The sequence below is a fragment of the Lissotriton helveticus genome, chromosome 5_1 (genome assembly GCF_964261635.1).
Source record: "Lissotriton helveticus chromosome 5_1, aLisHel1.1, whole genome shotgun sequence".
Classification (NCBI taxonomy): Eukaryota; Metazoa; Chordata; class Amphibia; order Caudata; family Salamandridae; genus Lissotriton; species Lissotriton helveticus.
The window spans coordinates 2005583578-2005610076 of record NC_136065.1 but is presented as its reverse complement, the minus strand read 5'-3'; the positions used below and the strand labels follow the sequence as shown (position 1 = coordinate 2005610076).

The window sequence follows — 26499 nt, the reverse complement described above, 5'->3', positions numbered from 1 at the left end:
TGGGGAAGATGTGAATCAGAAACTGATCTTAGGGTCTGGTAGGTTGTCTGTCTTGTGCAGGGGATCTAATGATGGGAGATACAGCAGCTTTCTAGGAGACGCATTTTGTATTCAAATGAGGCTTCTGCTATAAAGGTGGGGAGCGGATGTGATCTGCAACAGCACATATCTCTGCTGAGAAGTGCATCATTTGTAGCTTCTGGTTGCATTTTGTCGGGAGGCCCACATGCCCTTAAGAAGTGGCTGCAGGTTATGCTCTACGAGACATTGACTGACATCAGAAAAGTTGAGAATATTTTTGTAGTGACTGCAGTTTGACTGCTGTTTATTAGTTTATTTGAAAAATGGTGAAAAGGTCTTCGTCAAGAGATACTCCCATGGTTGGAACCTAAATTAGAGATTGGGATGGTCCTAGGTCGGATACAACATTATGATTGGAGAAAGTCTTAGGACAGATTTCCTGTGTACATAATTTCTACTTCGTAATAAAGCAAAGACAGTATTAGTTCACTCAACAGAGTACAAGAAGAGGAAGGAGTTGTTTTATGGTAAAATATGCATAAACGATTCTAAAAACAGACTATATGTTTGCTTGGAAACAGCCAATGAATTAGCACAACATGTGTTGAGTATCACAGTACGGGTCAAAAGGACGCAAAATAGCAGAGGTTATTTACAAACCTGAGCACTTAGTTGGTGAAACAAGTATTGAGAAAAGTCAATACTTCTTCAAATTGTGAAAAAGTTTTTGTGTTTGTCTGTGTGTGCGTGTGTGTGGGCACGCAGAGCTTACAAAAGGTCACATATCAAGGAGATTAACACTTAACAGGGTGGACTCTCATTTCCTTGCTCAAGCGTAAACATCCCACTGTTTTCTCTGCACCATCTTCATTATTACTTTTGTGGGGAGCTGCCCAAGCACTGAGTCCTCTACCCCGCAATCAGTCAGCATTAGTAAAGCTCAACGCTGCTCACTGCTGCTTTCCAATACCAGTGCTGCTTTCCAATACTAGTGGAAGTCACAGGGGGAGGCGTCTTATGCAGCTACTGCTACCCATAGGACTGTTCCTTTACTGCTGGAAGACAAAGTATGCATACATACAACTCTAAGGCCTCTGACTGTCTAGTTTTCACAAAGTCAAAGTGGGCTACAAGAGCCAAGTAAAGCTTGTGTCCACCAATGGGAGCTCATGGTCATGTGTCATTCAAGCCCCTAAAGATATGGCCTTTTGCTATAGACAAGTTTAAAACAGGGGAAGTCCAATGGGTCAAACTTAACATTTACCTGAATACCACCCACCATTCTGAGAATGGGTAAAATGTCATGTCTCAGATGTGCAGGTGCATTCAAGTCTAGCAGGCATCTCTATTTTAACAACTGTCAGAAATAAACATTAGGATCAGATTGTGCATGGACTACCTCGTTCAGAATGACAGTAAGAGATCAGACCAGGGCACCGTGCTCCACGCACACAACACCCTTGTGGGTCTGGATGGTAGCTGTGGTTTTCCATTTTGGATCTAAGGATTGAAAACCATCAAATACCATTAGAAACGGGGGTCAAGATATCCTATCTACCGAAATGTAAATCCCATTGGATATAATAGCATTTATATTCGGCGGATGGGTTATCAGTCACCATTGTGTCGGAGTAACCCGCCTGCCGAGATCAAAGTCAGGCCCTTAGTTAAAAAAATAATATGTGGGTATAGTGGTACTCCCACAGTACCTACCACTTTAACCTTCTCCCCTCCCCATGATACCACGGTAGCATGCAAGCTTCCACAAGAACGTTTGCACAGTACTGCGGTACCATGAGCATGAAGCTCTTTTAGGAGTATTGTGGTACCTAACGAGAGAGCCACGCTGAATGTTGTGGGAGTAATTTAAACAAAAAATTGCCACTGGTTCCAAGAAGTGTCAGGCAGACAGGGTGTCTCTACCCTACTCTTTTTTGTAAAATGTTGCAGGAAACAGTGACCGAGTCCCCAAGTCCTTTACCAGCAGCGGCAACATTTTCTCTGGGTTGCAGGCAGCCAATCAGATAGCTTGGTACCAATACCAGTCCTGCAATAGCAACATAAAGAAGCACAGAAAAAGTTCCCTTCGTCAATCAGGAGACATATATTTTTTATTTAGGACATTGCGGGACTCCCGTGGTACAAACCGTCCAGACATACCTAACTTTTCTTACTGCTACGTGCCGACCAGAGCACCTATTTAACTCAAATTTCTCAAAAACTACTTAACAGATATACACCGAAAAACAAAAAGCAAGCTTTCTGAAAAGAAAAATCTAACTTGTTATCATATTTCGTTTAATTTTGTGAATTAACAAGGTATATCAACGACTTGTGTTCCCCTCGCCTTTTCTTAGCCCCCAGTCGACCGATCAGCACAAAATGTTACAGAACCCTTCTTGCAGATTTCTAAAACAGTGCCTAAATTATTTGCAAAACAAAAAACTCTCTTCCTATGGAACGTCTGATGTAACTATCACTGCACAAACCCATATTCAACAGTGAACCGTGCAATATTGTTCTATTAAAATACGGATTTCACCATTATCATAATGACAGCCCTCAAAGCAATCTTTAGAGCTTTACCAATATGTCTAGAGTACTGCAATTGAGTAGCATGGCAGACCAATGTATATATGAAAGGTTACCTAAATATTTTAATGTTGGCTGAAGTTAAAAAAAACATATTTTCAAGCTAACAACCCAAAGCGCATGCATTATAAAACATAAATAACATGGAAAGTGTGTAGCATGATCCTATAGGGTTCTGGTAACATTTACATAATATAGGATGTCATCAGGACACAACACTGCCAATATTGGACCATAATAGGTGGTTACCATGTATTTATACTGATATATTACCTACTGGCAGTCGCCAGTAGGTATATATAGTTAGGATTTTTTGAATAGGGATTTCTGAAAATTCTATGTTGAATAACTTTTGAGTTGATGGATGGAATTGGCTGAAATTTTCAGGAAAATGGCACATTTTGTTTCTGAGCGTCCCCTGAAAGTTTGGGGGGGGTTTCGTCAAGCGGGGGCCGAGAACAAAGAGGGGTCCCAAAACGTGTTTTTAACATTGAGTTTTCCATAGGGCGGTTGGACTCACTTTTAGCTCGAACGGCTGAATGGATTTCCACAAAACTTGGCAAAATTGTAGGGACTGGTAGCCCGATGTGCCTTTGCTATGTCTCAAGATATATGCTCCAGTGGTTTTTACGAAAATTAACTTTGAAAAATATATATTGGGCTACATTGGGCTATATATATGTTAGAGCCCAAATGTAGCCCAATGTAGCCCAAAGATGGCCACCAGAGGCAAAAAAAAACAAATGTAGCCCAAATATCAGCCAGATGTAGCCCAACTATAGCCCAATGACAGAATGTCCCAGAGTGTTCTAAAGAACAACTAGAACGCTAACAGTCTTACTTAGGACAAAAGTATGGCACACCTGAAGTCATCTTGATTGGAATAAAGTGGTAATACTTAATACATTTAATTTGAAAAGGAACAAAATGAGGGGTCTCATTTTGCCATATAAATGTTATATATATATATATATATATATATATATATATATATATATATATATATATATATATATATATTCACTGAAAAAACCATAGGTTAGAGACCATATATAGTTAGCTGGACATGTTATTGACATAAAACCAATGAAATTCCATATATAGTTAGTTGCACTAACTATATATCGCGCACCCGCAATCCACTGCTGATGATGTCACATATTACATCATTCATGACATGGTCAGTGACATCACTGATGACATCACTGATGACATCTCAAATGACATCACTGATGACATCACTGATGACATCTCAAATGACATCACTGATGACATCATCTAGTGTCTGTGTGTTTTTGTAAAGTTTAAATATGTTTTACATATTGAAGAATGAGTGGATGTATGGAAGACTGAGTGTGTGTGTGGCTGGCTGGGAGGTGTGTGACTCTGTGCATATCAATGTGTACTTGTATCAGTGATTGTATAAGAGAGTAAGTATGTGTTAGTATATGTGTGAAAAGTATGGTGTTCTGTGTTTAACTGTATAGATGAGGAAATCGAAGTGTGATTGATTCTTCACAGGACTGACTAGGTGTATGAGTGCATATGATAGTGTTGTAATAATGAGTGACTGTATGTATGAGTGATTGTATGGGTGAATGAGTGAATGTGTGTGTAGACGTAGGAATCAGTGAGTGCGTATGTAGTAACTGGTATTGGTGTGTCATGATGTCATCAGTGATGTCATTTGAGATGTCATCAGTGATGTCATTTGAGATGTCATCAGTGATGTCATCAGTGATGTCACTGAAGTATGGTGTTCTGTGTTTAACTGTATAGATGAGGAAATGGAAGTGTGATTGATTCTTTACAGGACTGACTAGGTGTGTGAGTAACTCCATGGATGAGTGGCAGTGTGTGAGTGTCTGCATAGGTGTATGAGTGCATATGATAGTGTTGTAATAATGAGTGACTGTATGTATGAGTGATTGTATGGGTGAATGAGTGAATGTGTGTGTAGACGTAGGAATCAGTGAGTGCGTATGTAGTAACTGGTATTGGTGTGTCATGATGTCATCAGTGATGCCACTTGAGATGTCATCAGTGATGTCATTTGAGATGTCATCAGTGATGTCATCAGTGATGTCACTGACCATGTCATGAATGATGTAATATGTGACATCATCAGCAGTGGATTGCGGGTGCGCGATATATAGTTAGTGGAGAAGTGTGGCTCACTGGTTAGAGGAGGCAGACCTGGAAGCAGAGGTCAGCCCGGGACCAGGGTTCAATTCCCGGCTCGGCGGCGTCTTGAGTCTTAAAAAATGTCCATGGACTCCGGTGCCTACTCGATTCACGGGTTCACACTCTGCGACTCTGGGCAATAGCTTGCTTAATCTCCACAACGGCCCCTCGCGGTGGGATGCCTGGCTTTCACCTTGCGGATACCCTGCCGGGGTTATCTCACAGGGGAATACCAGGACGGGTTCCCTAAGCAAGCGCTTAGAAACCGCTCGGTGATTTGCGCTATATAAATTCCTGTACATTTACATTTACATTTACATTTACATTTACATTTAGTGCAACTAACTATATATGGAATTTCATTGGTTTTATGTCAATAACATGTCCAGCTAACTATATATGGTCTCTAACCTATGGTTTTTTCAGTGAATTTTCAAGGTTTTGTAAATGCAAATTCCTAACTATATATGGTCTATAACCTATGGTTTTTTCAGTAAATTTCATTGGTTTTTTAAAAGCTAATATCTATAGCTGTAAAATATATTCTTTATTACGTGACGTATCACGTAGCCACGTGAGACGCCTCATGACGCGTCGCATAACCGTGACGTATCGGCTCTGCAGCGCAAACAAAACCCGTAACGTAAGCGTGCCGGAGCACGCTTACAGATATATATATATTTTTTAACCTTAATTAGACAAAATCCACACGTGCACATATCTTGAGGCCTTGCAAAGGCACATCAAACAAACAGTCCCTACAATTTTGCCAAGTTTGCTGGAAATCTATTCCCTTAATTTTTTTTTTACTGTTTCTCTTGGTTTTCCCCTTGTTACGCTTACCGGGACGCTACCCGGTACGCGAACCGGACGCTCCAAAAACACAAGATGGCAGACTCCCGTTACGCTGCCGGTTAGCTGCCCGGTTCGCGTACCGGGAAGCGCCTCTACCGCGAAAAATCGCGGGGGACTTTAATATCCCCCTCATCAATCCTAGGGGGTCAGGAGTGGTCTACCTTGCCCCCTTTCCTTCATTTCCCCCTTCGTTTTTCACCACATCTTGTCTCTCGATCGTACCGAGAGACAAGATGGCGGCCGCTCCGGACTGTTTAGAATGTTGACAGACACCGGAGAGCCAATCAGCTTCGCTTCGCGAAGTTCCGTTACGCGTCAGGTACGCGAACCGGGGCGCTAACCGGAGCGCTGTCACAGATATATATATTTTTTTAAACGTTAATTTCTCAAAATCCACTGGAGCACATATATTGAGACATAGCAAAGGCACGTCGGGCAAACCATATCTACAATTTTGCCAAGTTTCATGTAAATCTATTCAGCCGTTCGAGCTAAAAGTGAGTCCAACCGCCCTATGGAAAAATGAATGGGAAAAACGCGTTTTGGGACCCCCCTTTTTTCTCGGCCCCCCTTGACGAAACCCCCCAAATTTTCAGGGGCTGCTCAGAAACAGAATGTGCCATTGTCCTGAAAATTTCAGCCAATTCCGTCCACAAACGCCAACGTTATTAGACATAGAATTTTCAGAAATCCCATAGAGAAAAAATCCTAACTATATATACCCACTGGCTATCGCCAGTAGGTAATATACATATATAAACATATATAATCTGCATATCTATATAAATATAAATGCATGCATACATATACATATATGCATACATATGCATGTTATTTACATGAAAGTTTTAAAAACACTAATAAAAGCAAAGCTAAAAAGCCACCTCATTACAAACAGAATGGCTTTAACTTAAACGAGGGCGAGATCTATTGCATTTTTAATGCTTGGTTACTTTGGTTCTACCAAGAAGGCATTCAGATGTGTCACACATTTGCCATAAATTCTGAATGTTAGCACTCTAGTTGCTCATTAGATCACTGTAGTAAAGCTAGTGCTCACCAGGGAAGTCTGCTGCTAATCATGGTTTGCAGCCATTTTCCCGCATTTTTTATCCCGCAGACTTTCAGTCCGCATACCATTATCCCGCAAGGTCATTGACCTCGCATACCATTATCCCGCATTTTTTCAAAACGCATGTGCATTTATCGCGCATGCCTTTACAAAGAATTACGTTTTAAAGGCATGTATGGTAAATGCATTTGCGTTGTGAAAACCACGATGACGAGAGAGGTAAGTGGGTTTGTGTTAATTTTTTCGTGGGTTAGTGATTGTGTAGTGTAGTGTAGTGTTGTGTTGTGTAGGGTTGTGTTAGTGTAGTGTAGAGTTGTGGTGGTTGTTTAGTGTAGGGTCATGCTGGGGGTAGTGTTTTAGGGTTTAGGGTTGTGTTGTAGTGTTTGCGTAGTGTAGGGTCATGCTGGGGGTAGTGTTTTAGGGTAGTGTTGTAGTGTTTGCGTAGTGTAGGGTCATGCTGGGGGTAGTGTTTTAGGGTTTAGGGTTGTGTTGTAGTGTTTGCGTAGTGTAGGGTCATGCTGGGGCTAGTGTTTTAGGGTTTAGGGTAGTGTTGTAGTGTTTGCGTAGTGTAGGGTCATGCTGGGCGTAGTGTTTCAGGGTTTAGGATAGTGTTGTAGTGTTTGCGTAGTGTAGGGTCATGCTGGGGGTAGTATTTTAGGGTTTTGGGTAGTGTTGTAGTGTTTGCGTAGTGTAGGGTCATACTGGGGTGTAGTATTTTAGGGTTTAGGGTAGTGTTGTAGTGTTTGCGTAGTGTAGGGTCATGCTGGGGGTAGTGTTTTAGGGTTTTGGGTAGTGTTGTAGTGTTTGCGTAGTGTAGGGTCATGCTGGGGGTAGTGTTTTAGGGTTTTGGGTAGTGTTGTAGTGTTTGCGTAGTGTAGGGTCATGCTGGGGTGTAGTGTTTTAGGGTTTTGGGTAGTGTTGTAGTGTTTGCGTAGTGTAGGGTCATGCTGGGGTTTAGTGTTTTAGGGTTTTGGGTAGTGTTGTAGTGTTTGCGTAGTGTAGGGTCATGCTGGAGGTAGTGTTTTAGGGTTTTGGGTAGTGTTGTAGTGTTTGCGTAGTGTAGGGTCATGCTGGGGGGTAGTGTTTTAGGGTTTTGGGTAGTGTTGTAGTGTTTGCGTAGTGTAGGGTCATGCTGGGGGTAGTGTTTTAGGGGTTTGGGTAGTGTTGTAGTGTTTGCGTAGTGTAGGGTCATGCTGGGGGTAGTGTTTTAGGGTTTTGGGTAGTGTTGTAGTGTTTGAGTAGTGTAGGGTCATGCTGGGGGTAGTGTTTTAGGGTTTAGGGTAGTGTTGTAGTGTTTGCGTAGTGTAGGGTCATGCTGGGGGTAGTGTTTTAGGGTTTAGGGTTGTGTTGTAGTGTTTGCGTAGTGTAGGGTCATGCTGGGGGTAGTGTTTTAGGGTTTAGGGTAGTGTTGTAGTGTTTGCGTAGTGTAGGGTCATGCTGGGGGTAGTGTTTTAGGGTTTAGGGTAGTGTTGTAGTGTTTGCGTAGTGTAGGCTCATGCTGGGGGTAGTGTTATAGGGTTTAGGGTAGTGTTGTAGTGTTTGCGTAGTGTAGGGTCATGCTGGGGTGCAGTGTTTTAGGGTTTTGGGTAGTGTTGTAGTGTTTGCGTAGTGTAGGGTCATGCTGGGGGTAGTGTTTTAGGGTTTAGGGTAGTGTTGTAGTGTTTGCGTAGTGTAGGGTCATGCTGGGGTGTAGTGTTTTAGGGTTTTGGGTAGTGTTGTAGTGTTTGCGTAGTGTAGGGTCATGCTGGGGGTAGTGTTTTAGGGTTTAGGGTAGTGTTGTAGTGTTTGCGTAGTGTAGGGTCATGCTGGGGTGTAGTGTTTTAGGGTTTTGGGTAGTGTTGTAGTGTTTGCATAGTGTAGGGTCATGCTGGGGGTAGTGTTTTAGGGTTTACGGTAGTGTTGTAGTGTTTGCGTAGTGTAGGGTCATGCTGGGGGTAGTGTTTTAGGGTTTAGGGTTGTGTTGTAGTGTTTGTGTAGTGTAGGGTCATGCTGGGGGTAGTGTTTTAGGGTTTAGGGTAGTGTTGTAGTGTTTGCGTAGTGTAGGGTCATGCTGGGGTGTAGTGTTTTAGGGTTTTGGGTAGTGTTGTAGTGTTTGCGTAGTGTAGGGTCATGCTGGGGGTAGTGTTTTAGGGTTTAGGGTAGTGTTGTAGTGTTTGCGTAGTGTAGGGTCATGCTGGGGGTAGTGTTTTAGGGTTTAGGGTTGTGTTGTAGTGTTTGCGTAGTGTAGGGTCATGCTGGGGGTAGTGTTTTAGGGTTTAGGGTAGTGTTGTAGTGTTTGCGTAGTGTAGGGTCATGCTGGGGGTAGTGTTTTAGGGTTTAGGGTAGTGTTGTAGTGTTTGCGTAGTGTAGGGTCATGCTGGGGGTAGTGTTATAGGGTTTAGGGTAGTGTTGTAGTGTTTGCGTAGTGTAGGGTCATGCTGGGGTGCAGTGTTTTAGGGTTTTGGGTAGTGTTGTAGTGTTTGCGTAGTGTAGGGTCATGCTGGGGGTAGTGTTTTAGGGTTTAGGGTAGTGTTGTAGTGTTTGCGTAGTGTAGGGTCATGCTGGGGTGTAGTGTTTTAGGGTTTTGGGTAGTGTTGTAGTGTTTGCGTAGTGTAGGGTCATGCTGGGGGTAGTGTTTTAGGGTTTAGGGTAGTGTTGTAGTGTTTGCGTAGTGTAGGGTCATGCTGGGGTGTAGTGTTTTAGGGTTTTGGGTAGTGTTGTAGTGTTTGCGTAGTGTAGGGTCATGCTGGGGGTAGTGTTTTAGGGTTTACGGTAGTGTTGTAGTGTTTGCGTAGTGTAGGGTCATGCTGGGGGTAGTGTTTTAGGGTTTAGGGTTGTGTTGTAGTGTTTGTGTAGTGTAGGGTCATGCTGGGGGTAGTGTTTTAGGGTTTAGGGTAGTGTTGTAGTGTTTGCGTAGTGTAGGGTCATGCTGGGGTGTAGTGTTTTAGGGTTTTGGGTAGTGTTGTAGTGTTTGCGTAGTGTAGGGTCATGCTGGGGGTAGTGTTTTAGGGTTTAGGGTAGTGTTGTAGTGTTTGTGTAGTGTAGGGTCATGCTGGGGGTAGTGTTTTAGGGTTTAGGGTAGTGTTGTACTGTTTGTGTAGTGTAGGGTCATGCTGGGGGTGGTGTTTTAGGGTTTAGGGTAGTTTAGTTGTTTAGTGTATGCTAAAGGCATATTCGTTCTAAAAGTTTTCGTTATTTTAATTTGCGGCCTAATAGTACATGCGGGATTTCGTCATATATTCGCTAATCATACTTTCTATGGCAAAATGAACCCCCTAATTTTGTTCCTTTTTAAATTAAATGTTTTAAGAGTTACCACTTTATTCCAATCAAGATGGCTTCTGGTGTGCCATACCTTTGTAATAAGTAGGACTGTTAGCACTCTAGTTGTTCTTTAGAACACTCTGGGACATTCTGTCATTGGGCTATAGTTGGGCTACATCTGGCTGATATTTGGGCTACATTTGTTTTTTTTGTCTCTGGTGGCCATCTTTGGGCTACATTGGGCTACATTGGGCTACATTGGGCTACATTTGGGCTCCAACATATATATAGCCCAATGTAGCCCAATATATATTTTTCAAAGTTAATTTTCGTATAAACCACTGGAGCCTATATCTTGAGACATAGCAAAGGCACATCGGGCTACCAGTCCCTACAATTTTGCCAAGTTTGGTGTAAATCCATTCAGCCGTTCAGGCTAAAAGTGAGGCCAACCGCCCTATGGAAAATTGCATGGGAAAAACACGTTTTGCGACCCCCCTTTTTTCTCGGCCCCCCCTTGACGAAACCCCCCCAAATTTTCAGGGGCTGCTGAGAAACAAAATGTTCCATTTTCCTGAAAATTTCAGCCAATTCTGTCCTCAAACGCCAAAGTTATTCGACATAGAATTTTCAAAAATCCCATAGGAAAAAAATCCTAACTATATATACCTACTGGCTACCGCCAGTAGGTAATATATATATATATATATATATTCACTGAAAAAACCATAGGTTATAGACCATATATAGTTAGGAATTAGCATTTACAAAACCATGAAAATTCACTGAAAAAACCATAGGTTATAGACCATATATAGTTAGGAATTAGCATTTAGAAAACCTTATTTTACTCACACAAAACCATTGAAATTCCATATATAGTTAGTTGCACTAACTATATATCGCGCACCCGCAATCCACTGCTGATGATGTCACATATTACATCATTCATGACATGGTCAGTGACGTCACTGATGACATCACTGATGACATCTGAAATGACATCACTGATGACATCACTGATGACATCTCAAATGACATCACTGATGACATCTCATTTGACATCAATGGTCACATCACTGATGATATCATTCATGTGACAATACAATGCATCTCCTCACACTTTAATATAACCTCTGTTACACCCAGTGTTAAATACAGAATATAATTTTTTAAACCATTGACACACCAATACTAGTTACTACATACGCACTCACTGATTCCTACATCTACACACACATTCACTCATTCACCCATACAATCATTCATACATACAATCACTCATCTTTACAACACTATCATATGCACTCATACACCTATACAGACACTCACACTCTGCCACTCATCCATGGAGTTACTCACACACCTAGTCAGTCCTGTAAAGAATCAATCACATTTCCATTTTCTAATCTATACAGTTAAACATAGAGTACCTTACATTTTCAAACATATACTAACACATACTTACTCTCTTATACAATCATTGATACAAGAACACATTGATCTGCACAGAGTCTCACATCTCCCAGCCAGCCACACACACATTCAGTCTCCCATACAAATACTTGGACAATCAATCAATAACCCATATAGTTACTCATATAGCTACTGATCAACACATGCAGCAGTTTACAGAACAACAGACATAATGATGCACAAATTAAGACAGTTTAGTCACTAACCCATGCATTCAGTGAGACACATTTAATCACTCACTCATACAGTCAGTCATGCACCTACTAAATCCTTCATCCAGACACTTCTACATCTACTCATTCTTCAATATGTAAAACATATTTAAACTTCACAGAAACACACAGTCACTGGATGATGTCATCAGTGATGTCATCAGTGATGTCATTTGAGATGTCATCAGTGATGTCATCAGTGATGTTATTTGAGATGTCATCAGTGATGTCATCAGTGATGTCACTGACCATGTCATGAATGATGTAATATGTGACATCATCAGCAGTGGATTGCGGGTGCGCGATATATAGTTAGTGCAACTAACTATATATGGAATTTCAATGGTTTTGTGTGAGTAAAATAAGGTTTTCTAAATGCTAATTCCTAACTATATATGGTCTATAACCTATGGTTTTTTCAGTGAATTTTCAAGGTTTTGTAAATGCTAATTCCTAACTATATATGGTCTATAACCTATGGTTTTTTCAGTGAATTTCATTGGTTTTTTAACAGCTAATATCTGTAGCTGTAAAATGTATTCTTCTTTAAATCCAAAAATATATTTTATATGTTTATTAATAACTTTTTTTTAAAATATTTTTTTTCTTCGTTCCCGCTTCGCGAATCGGGAAGCTTCCCATTAGCTGACCTTGATGCCGCGAAATAGACCGTGAGCCGGTAAACGTTTCTTTACCGCAACTGCCGCGTTAGAAAACAACATTGTCACGCCTCCCGTCCGCATGACGTTTCGCGTTGTCGCGTGATACGTCATATGACGTGCTACGTTAGCGAACTGGTACGCTTACCGAGTCGCAAAGCACAGGTTTCTGGAAGCAAACCGGGAGGCCCTGCAAAGCGCGTAATGTAAACACAGCAGGTCATGTGACTTGGTAATAACACTTTTCATTGGTTCATTTCACTTTTGGTTTCCTAATGATGTAAGACTAGGTCATATAATATAAAATGAACACTTTTCATTGGTTGAGAACTATTGTTTTTCCCAAATGATAAAAATCCCTCCTTCTTTCCTCACTCTGACTTTCATCATTGTGAGAGAAAGACCCTTTGTTACCAGTGAGCAATGGCTTCTTTAGTAGCTTCAGCTGGTGCTTCCCCACCACCTCCACCACATCCAAGGAAGAGTGGACCACCTGCTGAAGTTATAATTCAGCAAGAAGAGGAAGAAGAGGAACAGGACGACGAGCACGAAGAGAGGCACTTTTTGCCTGAGGAGCCCAGGACGTCTCACCGGAAAGAAAACTTCATTTGGCAATTTTTTAAAATTCCCAAAGGTCAGAAAAAAGTAAATGCAAGATACGTAACTTGCCTTATATGTCAAGATAGACTGTCCAGAGGGACCGACAAAAAATACAGTTTCGGAAACTACACAATGCATCGCCATATGACTAGGTGGCATCCTAACAACTACAGTGCTGCACAGTTTCGTAACGACCTAGATAATCTCCCTATTATGGCCAGAAGATCTGTTGTACCGGAAGTAACTGGACCAGAGGGCAGGGAGATGGTGCCAAATATACAAACGAGATTTCGTGAAGTAAAACAAGTCTGCGTACATTGCAGTGGATTCATTTGCTACGGAGAAAGAAGCATCACTCTGATCAACAGAGCTATTGACTATCATATGCAAGTTTGTACGAAACGCCCCAAATAATAAATTCTTTTTTTTTGTTTTGTTGCTCCTGTTGAGCCCTTTACAATGAATCGTTTTCGTTGCCCCCTCCGAAAAAAACCCCAAAAAAATATAAAACTGTTCAGAAAAATTCAAAAAAAGTAAAAAAATGTTCAGAAAAATAATAAAAAAAATATAAAACAACAAAAACAATAAAAAAAAAGTTCTTTTCAGAACTACCTCCCCGTTATTAAAAAATTGGTACAATATTTGGAACTGTGCCAACCTCTATTTCTCTTAGTTCGCTTCCCAGTTCGCTCCCCGGTACACGAACCGGAAGCGAACCAAAACATTTTTTTTTTTTTAAAAGAACAGTAAGTATAAGGGAAGGAAACAGACAGTTATGTTAAAAGAAAGACAGCTATAGGGGAGTAAACTAGAGATACTATTACCCGTAATCCACTGTTGATGATGTCACATATTACATCATTCATGACATGCTCAGTGACATCATCAGCAGAGGATTGCGGGTAACAGTATCCCTAGTTTATTCCCTATAGCTGTGTTTCTTTTAACATAACTGTCTGTTTCCTTCCCTTATACTTACTGTTCTTTTTAAAAAAAATTTTTTAGATCAGTCAGAAACAGTGAAAGTAATGAAATATAAAAGACTACGTAGAATATGAGCACTGTATGCAACAACTTTGACACTTACAGAAGCCTCACCTTCTCCATGCCTCCTACACAGTTCTACATGTACATCATAAATGCAAACAGAACAGAATTAATTATACATGTTAAATGGTTTATTTTTGCTGTTCTCAGAATGTATCAAATTTCACTAAAACAGTGACTTGAAGGTATTCATCATATAACAGCGGGGAAAAAAAAACACAATCAAAATGATTGTGTTTAAAAAACCCATACAACATAACAAATCAGAATTCAGAACTCCTTAAAGTTAACTTACTTTCCATGACGGCCAAGGATGTCCTATGAACAGCTTACACTCTGTTGTGCTGTTATTACTTTCAACCCGCCACTTTCTGAAAGAAAACCTTCATCGTTTTCAAAAACATGTTACATACAATAAATGACTTCTCGCTCTCTACCACACGTTTCCACAAGGCCAAATCGTGTCTGAGCCATTTATAACTCTTAGAATTCTTTTAAGCCAATCCCGTCATGTTGTATTTCCGCAACTTTCACAATTAAAATGTTGAAGATCATTTTCACAATCCTGGACTAGTAATATCTTCCCCTTCTTGCTCAATCATGTTCTACATTTCCTATCACACTGATACTGCTTACTATGAAGCAGACTTACACTACCTTTATGACTAGTACAATTATTTAATTCTCTACATCACTTTTAATCACAAAGCAATGTAAAACAGTAGACATCATTGCAGACTTACATTCCCTCTACTCCATGTTTTGATTGGCTGCTTCAATTAGCTTATAAAAAGAAACAGTTTTTCTGAACTCATTCAAAGTGCACGTATTTCTCCATGACGTCCAGTGTTATGGTAAGAAGTTATGTCTCTATACTACACTTATCCTCAAGGCCAAATCGTGTAGGAGCCATTAGAACTTCTTGAAATTCCTCAGAGCACATCCCGAGATTCTTTCCCTAAAATTTTGGTTTTAAAAACACCAGGTAAGAGTTTTTAAGGTCATACGGCAATTTTTTGTGTGAAAATTAAAACAGAATCATTGCAGAATGACCAGCCATTTCTACACTTTAAATAAGCTGTATAATGTCCTGATGTTATTGAAGGACCATCATGATATATAATTGCTACAGTTACAAAAGTCCTTCCTGATATTGACAACTGTGAAGCCACAAAATTTTTAATTAAAGTTGTCAATTTTGTTCCATCAGGCCTACATCGTTGGAACATTAAAATGACATACTGGCCATATGTTTGTATAAATAATGTGGACATCATTTCAGATTTACATTGGCTACACTCCATGTTGTGATCAGCTGCTTTTACTAGCTTATTAAAAGAGACTGATTTACTGTCTGGCAAAGTTAAATATATAAATCTTTCTGAGTCTACACTAGTAGTACTTGATACCCTACAGTTCTCGCAGTCATGCTGCCATTGATAAGAAAGCCCAAACAGGTGATCTACATCTACACCTTCATCATGCAATACATCAAGCATATACATTAAAAACTCCTGACAATCTTGCTGACTATTTTGAGAGAATTGTGTTTGGCCTGAACATCTGTCTAACAGATTTCGAATTTCAGACACACTTTCTATGTTTGTTCTATCAGTGCTACATTTCTCTAACACAGAATTTAACAAACTGCAAAATCTTTGATCAGAATTGACCACAATCTCTTCTTTTACATTTTCTAGAGAAAACAAAACATTAACCACTACATTAGCATAGCAGTTGACACCAGAACTGTTTTCAAATTGAAAACCAACAACATCTTCAACAGAATCCTTTTTGTTTCTGCTTATAATTTCAGGTTCATCAACTTTTCGTCTTTTTGCTACAACCTCCCCAGTATTGGTCACATTTCTTCGTTTCCGGCCTACCACACGTTTCTCAAACAAAGGATACTGAGGCAAATGTGGCGCATACTCTCTTCTTAACCTATTGTATTCCTTAACACAATCTAGATCCGCACAAATGTTTGTGACATCACACTCAATCAAGTACAATCCGGATAAAGTTCTAACTCGTGACAATGCCACATATGCCATACCCTCCTTGAACACAGAACTGCCAATATTCACCAATGCACAGTCTACACTTAAACCTTGCGATTTATGGATTGTCACCGCATATGCCAAGCAAACAGGAAACTGCTTACGACGAACATATAAGTCTTTTACAAGCAAAAATCTAGCAGAACAACGAGCAATTAGCTGTACTTCCTCAATGCCATCAAATTTAATTTTTAAAAATTCAATTCCATCTCTATTTCTGTATTTCACAAAATCAACAACATTACCCATTGATCCATTTACCAGACCTCTTTCAACATGTAAATTCCTTCTTAAAATTATACGGCAGTTCAAGCACACATTTAGAGTCTTTTCAAAACCCGCAGTTTTAGATATACTCTTCTCTAATGAATCCAATTTTGTTTTCAGATTCTCAGACAAAATAATTGTTGATCCCATATGCTCTACTCTGTCAATAGCTTCCAGTTTCACAATCTCTTGCTTTTCTAAATGCAACATTTTGTTGTTGAATTTGGCACATTCTGCAAGAGTTGGCATCAAACATATTCCAGATTTTTTCTCAGTAACTTTCTGAAAAATATTCTCAGGCACAACATCTTCGTCTGGATATAAATTTGTCAGTAATCGTGCATGTAAAGCTTCTTTCCCATGCTCGGTCACTTTTCCAATTCTAACATCTTGTAGAATAGTCTTGTAAACTTCATCCTTTGCCTGACGCATATTTTCATGCAGTTCAGCATAATTGAAGTTTAACCATATATTGACGTTGCCAATGCTCCCTAAGCACTTCCTGGTATCTTCATGCGTGAGCATTTTGAACACAGGTTGCCCTTTCACTGGTGTCAGCTGCAGAAGATCTCCGAAAACAATGATGTGTTTGCCACCAAATAACACATCATACTCTGTTTTGAGAACTTCTTGCATTCTCAAATGCACAAAGGCAAGCATGACATTGGAAACCATGCTTACTTCGTCAATGATAAGAAGTTTCATTTTCCTCAAGACTCTTGAAACTTCAAAACAAGCATCTCCAGATAGCTTGTGATAATTCTAATTTGTTGTCATGCTCCACTGGCAGCATCAGTAAACGATGTAAAGTAATCCCTTTAATGTTATGTGCTGCCAGTCCAGTTGGAGCGGTGACAACACAAGACAGCGATGACTCTGTCCTTTCCTGCAAATAACATGAAATTGCTTTAATAAGGAAACTTTTTCCAGTTCCCGCTTCTCCACTCACGTACAGTCGGACAGGCTTCAACGACGTACATGAGCACTCTTTCTTGTCATGACTTAATCCATGATCAATTTGCATGGTAATCTCGTCATATATTTTCCTCTGCTCAACGTTGAGTTGTCTTTCCAACTCTTCTAAGTTAACCGCATCCTCCTGAGCATGTGCCATGGCTCTTTCCACTTCATTCATAGCAGTGGCAGCTTCATTTTCGATAAGAGGTCCTCCTAGTGGATCCTGACTCAATGAAGCAGAACTCTGACTGTCCTGAGAACTGTCTCTGGCAATCTCGGCTGCAATCGTTGCTTCCTGCTCAATTTCCACATTCAACATTTCTACATATTTGGGAAAAGCAGGACATTCTATGGTCTCCTTGGCAGCATTGAATGAGTCTTCGTAACAAAGGAAATCTCCAAGCAGTTCCTCTTCTGCACGCCAAGGCTTAAAAAGTTGCAAAAGTGCTAAATAGAAAAACTCCTTTTTTTCAGGAGATTCGCCACTCAATTTTCGATGGTTTATCAAGTGGCATTTTCTTTGCTTGACCAGACATCCCTCACTTCCTATTACACCATACACTCCTTTCTCAATATCTTCTTTGATGTTCCTCTTGAATATGTAATTTTGCAGAACCTCATACAGACAAACATTCTCGAGGTGACTGCTTCGATTTGGATAATATGTATCCAACATGTTGCTCTTCAAAATGTCGGTACTGTTTGGCTCCTTTTCCACCAAATACTCAATTTCCCGCACAGGTTTCAGAACTCGATTACGCGTTGCAGCAAGACCAACACTCGCCCAAACGATACTCCTGGACTTGGCATAGAGACTTGCTGAAGACAACCGGTCAGAACATTCGTAAGCTCCGATTTCTCGATGCGACAACATCTTCAGACTGAAACTGTACAACTTCTTGCTGAGGCTCTTTTCATGGGAAATGTCCTCCCACATATCCTTCAATTCTGTCTTCTCTTTTTTGGTGATGTAAGATGTCACATACCGAGCCACAGCCATACAGTTATCAGCCACAAACTGTATATCCATGTTAGCATTCCACATGGACAAAATCACCGGGTTGTAGTCGTTGATGTACTTAGACTCTTCGTTCCTCTTCAAATTGTATGTGTTTTTAGGTGATTTCTTCATCACATTATGTCGCAGCGAAGACATCAAACTGTTCACTCTTCCTTTAGAAATCACCGGTCGTGGAAAGCCGAAACGACATTTGTGTAGAACTTGTCTTTGTTCCGGAATTTACGACGACAGTACTTTCCACATCGATGGCTTTGGAAACGTAGAACTTTTTCTCTTAGGCTTTTTTTCTCCTTTGCGTTTGGAACAGCACACGTAGAATACTGTTCTATGAAACTCATCACTGAGTCTTCTGCATCCGTTCCAAATTTAGGTGCATCCTTGATCCACAGCAACATATGTATACGAGGAGCACCTCTTGCTTGGTACTCCTTCCTCCAGAAGAAATCCAACACCTCTCCAAGAGGTGGATTCTTCTTATTCATGATGAAAGACATCATACCTTCAAATCTATGATTGAAGTACCTACATACATTGACTGGATCCAAAGAGCACAGTTCTCCGGGTGTCTTGAATTCGATGTTTTCTACGTTAGCATTTGCCTCTCGTAGAAATTCAAGTAAGTCTTCCCAGCCATACTCAGCACAGCTCAAAGTGAGGAACCATGTGGGAGTTCCTAAGTTCCTCAGCATACATTTTAAATCACCATGACGACGGTACCAGTACTCATTAGTACCACGCTGACACGCCATGAGATTAATCAGGTGAGAATCCAAAATACTGTCTTGGACATTGACTTTATCCATAAAGTCACTTGCCGAGATGTTTTGCATGTGTATACCACTTTTCAAGATGTGGTTCACTGCATATGACAGTCCAGACAGATCGCTTTCAAACAGGAGATGAAACAGATAAGGAATGCATTGTCGAAACCTAGGATCTCCTGCATACAATCGCAAAGTCCGGTATTCAGAAGCAGGAATTTGATGAGGTCGCTCATCATATCTTCCTCCCTGACCTGTTGGAAAAAGCTGTGGGAAACACCGAGCTTCCAAACTTTCCTCCCAAACACTAATGGGACTCCCTTTCGCTTGTTTCATTTGAAACAACTCAATAGCATTCCCCATGACTTCCTTGGAATGCAAAGGATGAACACTATAATGTTCATATATTTCTTCACTAGTACAGGGTTCTACTTTCTCAATTTGACCAGCACACAAATCGCTATCCTCACTTACTTCCTCTTCTGCAACATATACATTTTTATAGTATTTATTATATTTTTTCAAATACAATGTTGCCCTTTTGACTTTCCTAACATCTACTAAATCTTGCCATATTTTCTTATTCTTTGTCGGAACCCCATTAACTAAGATAACAAGAGGTTCCTCTTCCACTTTTTCTACTCCAATTGTGTTAATGTTTTTCTTCCAATCTAGAGGCAAATAAACAACTCTTATCTGATGGAGGCAATTTCCCTGTCTTTGGCTCCATTCTTACAATAGCCTGAAAGGGATGGATACTTTGAATCAAAATAGATTCATAAGTATTTAAATCCTTCAATTCAGAAGGAATCTCAACCAATTCCAGATTATTATGAACTGCTCTAGCAGGCATCTGGTTTTGATTTAATTTGTTACAACAATAAGTACACACACGTTGATCCAATCCCAAATCAAAACAATTTTCTACCATCAAGTATGTTGTAAAATCCTTCCATTCACTATTATTTTCCCTTTCACTTTTTCCATATAAATCCACTAACTTAGTCTGATTCTTATAATAAGTGCGTCGACAACACACACAAGTGAAATTTGGCCTCTCACTTGATTTCACCTCAAACGTCGCAATTTCCCTCTGGAAATTATCTGTACTGGAAACCTGTACACTATCTTCCACATTACTCTCTTCTTCTTGGTCAATTTCAACATTCTCCTCTATACTTCCAAAGTAACAAAACTCAATTTCTTCACATATATTCTTCACATCTATTTCAGAACCATGCAAAAGAGCAGTGCATAATTGTTTAAGCATAATTGCTGGACTCTTAGCATAATACAACATTCTAACTAATTTCCTCACTTTATTATGATGCACTGCTAGCATCCTGAAATGATGAAAAACACTCTGGCATACTCTCCTGGAAAGACAAGCCAGTGAATGACCATGCAAACCTATCACTTCTCTCACTCTGCAAGGATCTAATTCTTGCAACAACTTCATTTTCTGCTTCAAACTTTTCTTATTAAATGACCGTATAAAATCACAAAGCAAATTGATGGAATCCTGTCGTACACTGCAAATACTACTACACTTCCAGGTGTACACAGGACCCTTAGGACGTCTCCCTAAAACCTCATTACCTAACACCTCTTCTATCTCTGTTGTCACAAGTTTTTCTTTTTCAACTGGACAACCATCTTTCACTTCATAAGCTCGACCACTGGTGTCAACTGCATGCACCAAATCATTATCCTGGAAATAACTCTCCTCATTAAAAAATGCCTCAGAGCTTGAACTATGCATCCATTCTCCAGAAAAAACTTCACAAAAATTACTACGATTAACTATTCTCTTCCATCTACTATTTCTTTTGAAATCATAAATTGCCTTGTTTAGCTTCCTAATTCTATTGATTGTCAAAATAAATAACTTACGTTTAATTTCAAATGCCTGATCAATAACTTTCTCAACTATTTTTTTTCTCTTATAAAAAACCACTTTCTGTTGACCTTTCTTAATATTTTTTAACAAATTGCCAATTATCCTGTTGCGGAACATTCGTTTACGAATGTCCCTAAACTGTTGTTTCCTTCTACTTTCATGCATAGAGTTATCTCTTACTCTAGCAGTAACATTTCTCATTGGCCTTTCCTTACCGTTTGAATTGCTTCTCCTTTTCTGGACTGAAACATTTTCTGTAGTAATATTTTTTTTACTAGAGATATTTCTTATGAATGTTTTTGTACTCTTACCCGGTGCTTTCTTGGTGACTTGACAAATCTTTTTGTTAGAGGACTGCTGCTTTTTTTCATTCACCTGCTGTCTTTGACGTTTTGCAGCCTTTCTCACTCTTTCTTTGCTTGGCATCCTAAAATCTTGAAATCTTGAAATAATCTGTGGTAAAATATAATAAAAAATTTTATTAACCACTATTACCCAACAGTAAATTAATAACAGTCATCAAAAACTTAACACACTACTTAACATTTTTACATAGAAGAATTTTTTGTACATGGCAAATTTAGAATACAGAAATAGCAGAAAAGAAATGGAATTTATATTCATTTTACCTGCCCTGTTTTATATATGAATCTGATCTAATTTTATGACCATATTTTAATATTTTATTGAAGACACTACACATAACCTGTTTTTGAAGGTGTCTTTATTTTTAAATTAAACGGTTTACATATTTACTTTTTATTTATTATAAATTTATAAAATAAATGTTTATAGTTCCATAGGCTCAAGCAAGTCAGCTTCCCATCCTATGTCATACAATTCTGACAAATCTGCATCCTCATCACGTTCTTCTTCATCCTCAGGATTGAAATCATCCAAGGGATCAACATCCACTGATGTTTCAATTACGAGTTCAATGATGAGGTCGAAATCAACTGATTGCTGATTGTCGTTCATGTTGATGTTGTCTTTATCTTTAAAGAAAGATAACAACAATGAGATGTTGCACAGTAAGAGACAAATCTCAGAGATTATAATAGTAAAATTGTTTAACAAGAGTAACATTTTGCAGCTATTATTTAACCATGTCCAACGATGCTGAGGAGCAGAGGAGGTGAAGCCTATCGCCAATTTTTCACTGAACAGGACTCATCTCTTCTTAACCTTGGATAAACCTCACCGACTCTGTGTCCCCTGCACATAATTAAATGTAAAGGGGCAGATTTATATTAACTAGCACATCCCCAGGGATGCACCAGTTAACGTGCACCGCTGCTCTGCCACCCACGGTGTGCCGCATTTACAATCAGATAGGACAAAGCTACATCAAAACCCTGCGCCTGCTTGAAGCAGGCATAGATCTTGACGCAGGTAGGCTGAAAGCTAAAGCAACAACTAAGTGTTGTGTGCAGAAGTTGCAAAAAAGGAAAAATGGCGTTTAAACCAGTAATGAGCCCATGCTAACTTAACACAGAGTAAAGATATCCAGGATCTACATCAGTTTGGGGTTCACGAACCTGGCAGGTACAAGGCACTGAGGCTTTGCACCGTGCATGTCTCATCCCAAATCATATGTTGTTTGTGAATGAAACAATTTCCCAGACCAAATGCTTTGGATTGGCTACTTCTAAAAAATTAAACACCCCTACTATCCCGGAGTTACAGGAATATGATGGTTGGAGTAATTTTACTCGGTTGTCCATTAAAGATTTACAGGCCCTACTCCGTAATTCTTCCTTTAACATTTCCAGTATAAATCCAAAAGGTTGACTGCTTTGGCAACGTGCCTTATCCACGGTTTAATAACGCTGCCTTTTGCTTTATATAAGTTTTCAAATTGTATGAAATATATACCAATAGGTCGTTATTAACCTTTAGGTAGTGGTTTTCTTCATGAGGTCTGGTCGCTTCCATACACATACAGATCTTCAAAGATGATCAAGAAGTTTATCTGAATGGAGAGGAATGCACTGAGACGCCAGATCATTCACTAATGTGTAGGCACATACAGTTACACGGTTCATGCAACAAACACCGACCAAATATGGCTTGCGTGTTGCAAGGCACGCCAGTTCCTGCTATCATCCCCACGTTCAAGTTGTTGGAAAATGGTAGTTATTTGATGCTCAATAATGAAGATTGTTCTGGGTTAATTAAAAGTATTCCTTTTATCGTAACAGTAAGTGAACGGGTTATTTGCTGCAGAAATGTTCTATTTCCTCCCACACATGAACATAGGGAGTTTTCAATCTGGCCACAAATACCAACCTTGGGAGCACATTTCAACGGCATGGCAAGAATAAGAGCTCTTTTGTCTCAGAGAGAGGTGGCCTTGAGTTCGGCCCGTGAAACTTTCGTGCTTCACATAGCGAACACCCGTACAGAGGTGCAGACCCTTTTAAATACAGATTCGCCTTTCCATTTCAGCAAGATGGTTCGGACTATCTCTAACGCGTCCTCCACAAAGGGCCTGGCGCACTTTTTTAAAGTTGTTACCAGTGGTCTCGTGACTTCATTTGAGAAAATCTTTGGAGTCATCCCTGCTTTCTTTCATTCTATTTTTTCCACTGTGCTTGGTGGATTCCCATTTTTACTTGCATTACCAGCGGACGCTCTTGTGCTTTTTTACATTTTTAAATATGGATGTCCCTCCTGTGCAAGCTCCCGCCCTGCAGCTGCTGACGCTGTACCGCAATCGCATGCTTGAATATTATGGCACAATGCCGTTGGCGATATTAAGCACGGCATATGGATTATCTTTTCGATTCTCCTACTTCACCTGTGTCCAGCCTGTATTTCACTGCCTGACCTGTGATTTCGATTGGGCCATTGATTTGTGTCTCTGCGGACCGGTTTCTCCTGACGTCGACTTTAATCAGCTGATGAGTCCTATCATTACTCACGAGTTGGTTTGTCCTGGCGAAAGGATTATGGCTGTGGCATTGATGCATGGACTAATTGGTCCCTGGAATTTACTGGCGGCAACACAGTCTTTCTTGGAACAGAGCTTTCTTGAAAACCCACCGAGCTGTCCTCTGATGGTGATAGAGGATCCGGTGCTGGGAGAGCACGTATGTTCTTTTCCGCTTTTAAATTGGATGGCTGAACTCTTTTCGGATGAAGACGGTGACTTCCTATTAGAGGCTGTTGCAGCTTATTTTGCATACACAGTTATGTCATAGACCTTTTTCATGTTTGATATGCTGAGTACTAGCATTTCATTGACAATTCATTGACTTATTTGTCAAGTTTTTATTATTTAGCTTGCCTATTGGCTTAAGCCTCGATAAAGTAGTTGGCTGTTTTATTTTTCTTTAGCATTAAATTTTCCTAGTTTTTAATGTTTTACCTTGCGGACCGTCCACATATAAAGTTGCAATCTGCTCTCATGAGATGGCACTTCTATTATCTTATTCAGTTCGTTTCCGGATCATGGGGAGGTGTCATGTAGATCCTGGATATCTTTACACCGTGTTAAGTTAGCATGGGCTCATTACCGGTTTAAATGCCATTTTTCCTTTTTTGCAACTTCTGCACACGACACTTAGTTGTTGCTTTAGCTTTCAACCTAATAGTTCATCGTGATTTACATGAGAATAATATGTTATTGCTCTACTATTTGCTTTACTTGTTAAACTATATCTGTACAGCGAGTGCTGAAGTTTCAAGAACAACACGATACAGAATTGTTATGAGGTCTGATCTCCACGACTTCATACTCATAACATAAGTGCAGCTTCTGCCAATTCTGGGCATGAGGCGGGTTTTATATTGCTTTGCCGAACACACATACACAACACTTGATGCGGTTCACATGAAGAGAGAGCTGGTGTATGCTGATGTGATTCCTTCAAATCTAAGACACTAAAGTATGGGCACGCCCTAAACCAACACAAAGAGACCTTCTTAGCAAATAATATAATATGTGTATTAGGGAGGGTGAGATATAAGCAGCCGCGGGCCGTGGAGGGAGTTACGGTGGGGCAGGGAGGCGGGGAGGGGGAGGGGCAGGGTGGAGCCCTCTCCACCCTGCCCCTCCCCCTCCCCGCCTCCCTGCCCCACCGTAACTCCCTCCACGGCCCGCGGCTGCTTATAAGTGTTGCTAACTCTTATTCATTTACAGCATGTTAACATACTGTCACCATTCGCTTTTTATGTACTAGTAACTATGCTGGTAATTTTGCTACTGATAATATGTGTACTTGTATTATCTAAGATACTACGCCTGAGAAGACGGCATTAGTAAATAAACATTTCAAATACACATGTGTTCTTCTTAACTCCATGTTCTGGTTTCTAAGAAATATATAACGACCGACTGTTCATGAGTTCCACGTATCCTGAGGTACTATAAGTTCATATTCTGGATTGTCTAAACATTGAGAGTTTGTTATATCCAATGTGACACTGTACCTAGCTTGCTAAGGGGTTTTTGATTACTAAGGTGAGTTTTGGGGCACCATAATTCGCCGAGGTTCCAATCCTCTGTCCACAGTTCTGTGTGAGAACAGAAACCCTGCGACAGGGGCACCCCTGAGCCTTGCTGGAGCTTCATCACACTTGCGATACAACTCCAGCAATGCGCCACCTTTACGGCACAGATAAGTCACGCATCTGTGCTGTTTTTGCCCCATGATGCGCCGCATTGTAAATGCAGCACACCATAGGTGACGGAACAGCGGCACAGAATGACTAACACATCCCTGGTGATGCGCCAGTCATCATAAATCTATCCCTATGCTTCTTATCTTGTTAGAGATGAACCGCCATATGTATCATCAAAGTTTTTTGCATTTCCTAAATAGCGAACTTTAAGGAATAAATAGCGATTCTTTACCATTCCTAGTTTGCGATGAGCTATTTGCTAATTACAAATTACCCATTCATTTCCATGCAGCAGGAGGCCCATAGGAATGAAGGTGCAATTTGCGATTAGCAATTACCTCATCGCAAATTACGAATTTTTCCGAGGGTGCAGGAGTGTCTCAAGAACACCCTGCTGCACCCCTGAAAAAGAAATTTGGGGGCATATGGCGCACATAAATTTTGAAAACATTCCTTTACCTCAAAAACGATTTTCAACTCATAATTTGAAAACACTGCACATGGGGAAATGACTTAAAATGTCCTTAAGACACATAAAAGCGTTTTTTGATTGCCTTTGCAGCATGTTTCAGTCACCTTTAACATGCCTATGTAACGCAAACATTCAAAATCTAAATTTGCCATGCGCAGGTGGGAGCATATTTACAAGCAATTTGCTCCACAGACAAACTTCTTACATTGAAATGGGAAAAATAACATCAGAGACTCTCAATTACCTTATAAAGAAGCAGACACCATTATGTCCTTCTCATCAATATTAAAACCATTGCTTTTTCTCAAAAACGATTTACAAGTCATAATTTGAAAACACTCCACAGCTCCTATGCACATAAAAACCCTGTCAGTACTAATACTTCACATTTTCTCCAATTACAATTTCTCAAAGAAACAAAATCTATTTGTAAAACACTTGAGACAAAGCAACATTTGAAAAACACAACTTTCT

At 40.0% G+C, this 26499-nt stretch overlaps 1 protein-coding gene across 3 annotated transcripts in view; it reads right to left on the bottom strand.

The window, feature by feature from the left end:
- The window catches only part of LOC144756166 (E3 ubiquitin-protein ligase TRIM39-like), a 220932-nt gene that overhangs the window by 69959 nt on the left and 124474 nt on the right, over window positions 1–26499 (bottom strand). The window lies entirely within an intron of this gene.